Consider the following 6626-nt stretch of genomic DNA (forward strand, 5'->3'; position numbering starts at 1 on the left):
CAATTTACTATTAGGAAATATAAATTAGTTTATTAATTTATTAAATTATTACTAAATTAATATAATATTAGTTTATAAAAGTATACTAAAAACAAGACATTTTGTGTACATATCAAGGTTCGGGCTCGGGCTCGGGCTCGCGCTTCGGGCTTTATATAAGGGCTGGACTTAGGCTCAAGATCTAGGCCCAATGGTTGGGCTGGGCTCGAGCTTGCACATTTTCTGTTGATAAAGAGGCCCATGTTAATTATAAAACTATGTTTTTTATTTAATTCTAGTTTAGTATAAATAAATATATATATATATATATAATAATATAAAATTTGTTATTTAAATATTATATAATAATATTTACCATATATGCATATAACTTTCAAGTTGAACTTATTACGGGTTCAGGGGTTATTTAGCTTGGGCCCTATCCGCTAAAGCCATCATTGGACTCCAAAAGTTTGACACCAAATTAGACTTCAAATCTAATTATCCCGGATAATGTGTGGGCATGGTGCATATTTCAGATAGACCTAACTCAAAAGAAAATAGTTGCTTGAGCCTGCAAATTTATAGATCTAATTAGGTTAGGTTAAGTTATAAACGATTTGTTACTTTTTATTATTAATTATTCAAATTTTGTTAGTTATTAAAATATTGTAATTATTAAATTATTGCATTTAGTTAAAATACAATAATTTCTGGAAATTATCATATTTTCATAAATATTGCTAATTTCTTGGCTAAAAGTAATTAAATGTAATTTTTTGGTAATTAAATATAACTTTTTGGTAATTAAATGTAATTTTCTACTATTTATAGCTTAAATTATAATTACTGTTAATTATTGTTAATTATATTACTCTTAATAATTAAAATACATTATTTTTTCATTATAATTCAGTATTTTTTGCACTAAAATACAATTAATTTAATTTTTTTATAATTTTTAGTATTCTAGTTAAGCTTTAGGTTTTTCAGAATTTTTGGGTTTTTCATTAATTTTTTGTGTTTTTTCATTATTATTTAGTAATTTTTGCATATGAGTAATTTTCAATAATTTTCATTATTTTCATCATTTATTTTTGTATATTAGTCACTACAAAATTAATTTGCATTTGCTTTCAGTAAAAATAAATTAAATAACTAAATAAATACCATAGTTAATAAAAAAGATACAGCTAATTTTCAATATTTTTCAATAATTTCTGGCTTGGGTATTTTTTTAATAATTTTTGTTATTTTTAATAATAAAATACTATTATTTTACTTTTTAATTATTTTCAATAAATACCCTTATTAATATAAAATATTGTTAATTTTCAATATTTTTAATTATTTTTAGTATTTTAATTATGTTTAGATTTTTCAGAATTTTTTGGATTTTTAATTACTTGTTGGTATTTTAAAACTATCAATTAATATTTTTATATTTAAATTTCTTATTTTTATTAGCATTTATTAAGTTGGATTTTTAAGTGGAATTGAAACACATTTTTAATACTTACTAAGTTTTGTTAATATTTATTTTTAGTAAAAGTTTAGTGGATTTTTAAATTATTAATTTTTTGATTGTTTAACCTCAACATGTTTATATTATTTGATTTATATCATGGTTTTCAAAATTGGACTAGACCAAAAAAACCGAGAACCAGTCAGGTGGTTGGTTTTGTTTTACCCCAAAACCATTATTTCGCCAAAAACCATTGATTTAGTCAACAAACCATTGATCCGAGTGGTCAAACCGTTTGAACTGTCCAACAGTTTTGGTTATTTTTATTTATTTTTATTTTTTTGTCAGAACGGGTCGTTCATTTGGTTCAAATGATCAAACCGTTCGACCTAGGAACCGGACCTCTCTCTCTCTCTTAAATGTAATAATAATATGCATTAAAATAAGAGGCCTTGGAAAACCTAAAGGCCTCTCTCTAATAGTGTGCAACTTTATTAATCTAATCAAGATAAGCAATTATTGTTTTATACTTTTAAAACAAAAGAAAATAAGAAAAAATGCAAAAAATGGAGAAAATAGATAAATAGCATCTCTCAAAGGAGAGACATGTTGACATGGACCGTTCAATTTAAATATAACAATAATAATAATAATAATAATAATAATAATAATAACAATATTAATAATAATAATAATAATAATAATAATAATAACAATAATAATAATAATAATAATAATGTTATTATTATTATGCAACTCGTGTAGTACATGGTTTTTTATGAGGGCAGATTTGGCCCTCCAGTGAAATTGCGACACGTGGCACCTCGTGACAACTAGGCAAGCACCCAAGCAACAACTTACCAAGTTGGTGTCCCCCCCGGGCACCGGTCTGGCTGGCCTGGCGTGACCTGCACGCGACCTGGCGCGACCTACGCGCGACCTGGCTGGATCAGCCTGCCACAGGCGCCGACCTGGCAACCTGGCCCGGACACAGACGCCGACCTGGCAATCTGGCCCGGACACAGGCGCCGGCCTGGCAATCTGGCCCGGACACAGGCGCCGACCTGACAACCTGACCCAGACATAGGCGCCGACCTGGCAACCTGGCCCGGACACAGGCGCCGACCTGGCAATCTGGCCCGGACACAGGCGCCGACCTGACAACCTGACCCGGACACAGGCGCCGGCCTGGCAACCTGGCCCGGACACCGACCCGCCGACTAACACAGGCGCCGACCTGACAACCTGGCCCGGACACAGGCGCCGACCTGGCAACCTGGCCCGGACACCGACCCGCCGATTGACATAGGCGCCGACCTGACAACCTGGCCCAGGCGCCGACCTGGCCGCTTGGCACAAGCGCCAACCTGACAACCTCGAGGAGTTCATCATCGTACCCCGGTTCTGACGGGATATGACATCTTACCATTTGAAGGCTTTTCACCCACCTAACCCGCGAGGGCACCACTATATAAGGACTTCGACCCCCAAAGCCATGGGGAGAAAAAAGTATGGTAACCCCCGCTCTCTAGCTCTCTCATTTCTCTCCAAGCCCTCTGTAATCAGAATGCTAACTTAGGCATCGGAGAGTCCCCGCCGGGAAAATACCCCCGGGTCCTCTGATTCAGTTCTCGCAGGTCCCCCAGCTCCCGCCGTCTACAAAGGAGAGAAAATCACCTCACGCGGAGGGTAGTCGGGTTGCGCTGCACCAGGGAGCTCCACCATCCTCTGAGTTGCAGATCGCCTAGGAGCAAGTCAAGTGACGAGTTCGCCATCAGGTAGTTCGCCACCAGGCAGTTCACCACCAGGCAGTTCGCCATCAGGCAGTTCGCCACCAGGCAGTTCGCCACCAGGGAGCACTACCAGGCAGTTCGCCACCAGGCAGCTCGCCATCAGGCAGTTCGCCACCAGGGAGCACCACTAGGCAGTTCGCCACCAGGGAGCACCACCAGGCAGTTCGTCACCAAGTAGTTCTCCCCCTGGGAGTTCGCCACCAAGTAGCTCATCACCAAGGCACGTCACCACCGGGTCAAACAACGAGGTACTTAGCCAAAAAATTTATACATCACAAAAAATGGTACGTGACCAAAAACGGTTACATCAGTTTTCTCAACCTACACTATTATCCGAATAGTATTTTCGAAAGCAGGTGGAAGACAACCCGATTAGATCGTCTTCTTCACTTGTATGCTAAAATGGGTCATGCGATAACCCAGTTCTGGTTTTTTTACTTTTTTTTTGCTTTTTTTTTCCATTTTTTCCGGAATTTTTACATCTAGTGAGATGGTTTGGGTGTCATTTGCAATATGAAATGACAAAACCGACTTAAAGGAAGTTTAATCATACCTGTTTATTGATGTTGTTTCTTCAAGTTTTCAAAGGTCAGAACTGGCTTGAACGAAGTGTTTCTTGGTGGAAATGTGCCTGAAAAAATAAAGATGTTAATAGAGAAGAGTTACCAAAAGCGCAGCTGAAAATCAAAGGAAAACCTCCAAAACTTATCTAAACTGAAAAAATACCAACCTGAAATGGAAAACTGATGCATTTCAAAAATAGAAGAAGTACTATAAAAAGAAAAACACATGAAAAAAATATACCAACCTAAAACTTATCCCCAATATTCTTAGACTACCGATCTATAAACCTCTCCAAAACTTATCTCCAATGTTCTCAGACTACCGAAGAAGCTAGAAAGACATTCGAAATATCTCAAACTACTGAAGAAGTCGGAAAGACATTCGAAATACACATTCTTTGAAAAAAAATCTTATGGCGGGTGCGAGTGGTGTGGTAAGGCTAAGTGTGATGGTTTCCTTAAAGGATGAAGGAAGGTTGGAAGCAAAGGATAGGCTTAAGGGCTTCTATCGACAGAGTCATATGTTCGTTATGATTCATGCTTCCTTTTATAGGGAGAGATCCCAAGGTCCTGAAAGGAAGGAGTCAAAAGAATTTGATTCCCATATGGAAAGAGAATCTTTGATTCCGTGTCAGTTGTCAGGGGAACACTGCTAGGAGTTCACCACGTGTCTTATGAGATCTCTCCGGAACAAAGTTTCCTTTCGTCTGAGGATTCTCATAATACACGTCTGCTACTTCCTTTTGCGGGTCTCCTGTGCTGATACGACATGGATGATGTCAAGACTGGTCTGACGTGTCCAACTTAATCCTATTGGATGTTCTACTATGAACATTTTTGGCTAACCACTATTTTTTCGTTCATCACCAACCTACGATGGCTTTGAGCTCATCGCAAGCTCGTGATAGCTTTAAGCTCATCGCAAGTCTGTGGTAACCTTGAACCCGTCACAGGTATGTCGTGGCTTTGAGCTCATCATAGGTTCGCAAGTTCGTGCCAAGTTGTGAACTAGTCGCAGGTGTCTCTATTGTATTGGTTTAGTACCTTGTTGCCATTGTGGTCATGGTGAACAACAAGTACCTACAACGGGAGATGCATCAGAATGGCAACCGTCTCCTACAAAAACTTTTATTGCAAACTCTATTGATTGGTTTAGATGCTATTATGCGGAATTTAAAAAAAAATGAGAAATTAGGAAAGGGTGGGGAAGGAAGGAGAGGCATGCTAACATGGCACATTCAACTTTATTATATATATAATAAAACTAACATTAAGGGAAAATTACCCTTCGCAGTCGGATATAACTTATAAGTCTTAGTCTACATTCGATCGTCCGGTGAGTGTTTCTTCTCCTTCCCTAAAAACCAATAGCAATGGTGTTTCCATTCTCTTTCCTTACATTCTTGGTTTTCTTACTGTATTTCTCTTCCAGTGCTAAACAAGATCTCGTCCATTCATCATGTATGCATGCTAGTTACCCAAACCTCTGCTTTTGAACTCTCTCCTACACTGGCTCTGCTAACACCCCAACCCCCAATGATCTCGCTTAACCATCATCCTCAGCCCTCGGTCGTGTTTGAAGCATCTCCTGGTGTCTTGATCGACTCCAAAAGCTTCACAATGGGGACAAAAGGTAGAAAGGTGCAATCAGTGATTGCGTTGAGCAGTTATCCGACTCGGTAGATGAGTTGCAGAAAACGCTTTCAGAGCTTTGTCCAACACCTTCACCGTAGGGGTGATCATTTCAGCCCGGCCCAGCCCAACCTGGAAATTCCAGGCTTGGGCCTGGGTTTTGTGTTCAGGCCCAGCTCGGGACTGGGCCAACATCAGGCTTGCAAATTTTAGGGCTGAGCTTGGGCTTAATACTTCAAGCCCGGCCCGGCCTGCATATATTTAAACTTACACCTTTTGTGTATAACGTATACATATATATACATGTTATTTTACATTAGATTATATATTTTATATATAAATATTATAACATAACATGTATAATTTATATTATATGTAATATTTTATATTATATAATGTATAAAATAAGTTTATATGCATGTTATGTTATTTAATATAAAATATTATAGATATGTAATGTTTTAGATATGAAAAACAAGGGCCCAAAATCAGGCCTGGCCTGGACCAGGCCCGTGTAGACATGGGCTAGGGCTTATGTTTCAGGCTCGGAACCTTGAGTCGGGTTGGGCCTGAGCCTAAGCTATAGCCCTTATCATAAGTGCAAAGCCCAGCCCGGGCACGTGTAGACATGGGCTAGGGCTTATGTTTTAGGCTCGGAACCCCGGCCGGGCCAGGCCCGGGCCTAAGCTATAGCCCTTATCATAAGTGCAAAACCCGGCCTGGACTTCACCGTGGAACATTCCGGGAGCAGATGAGTAACGCATGGGTCAGCGCTGCTTTGACAAGCGAAGACACGTGCCTTGATGGATTTCAGAACGTTGATGGGATGGTGAAGTTGGATGTGAAGCAACAGATCATCATTGTAGCCAGGATTACGAGTAATGCACTCTATTTTATTTATCTTCTCGATAATACCCCCTCCCTGCAAGGGCTGACGTTGATCCATAAAAATGAACGGGTTTGATTTCAATTCTATGGTATGATATAGTTTTTTTTTTGGCAAAAGAACAAAAATAGATTTATATGCTGAAAGTTACATGAGGAGATAAGCGTGAGTTGAAGTGTAACTTAAACTGGCCCTTACACGATAAGTAAGCAAAAGTATGGGCCAATTGATTATACTGCCTATGTACATGCTCAAAAGAGAGAAATAAAAGTAGATATTAGTCTTTCAAGTTGGCTATTGTGTAGCTG

General features: G+C 38.6%; 1 pseudogene; it reads left to right on the forward strand.

The window, feature by feature from the left end:
* The first annotated feature begins 5173 nt into the window (after positions 1-5173).
* On the forward strand, positions 5174-6396 carry LOC148802147 (pectinesterase inhibitor 3 pseudogene; annotated as a pseudogene).
* Positions 6397-6626: the final 230 nt, after the last annotated feature.

This window comes from Nelumbo nucifera, chromosome 2 (genome assembly GCF_055504915.1).
Source record: "Nelumbo nucifera cultivar China Antique chromosome 2, China Antique-T2T, whole genome shotgun sequence".
In the NCBI taxonomy this organism is placed as follows: Eukaryota; Viridiplantae; Streptophyta; class Magnoliopsida; order Proteales; family Nelumbonaceae; genus Nelumbo; species Nelumbo nucifera.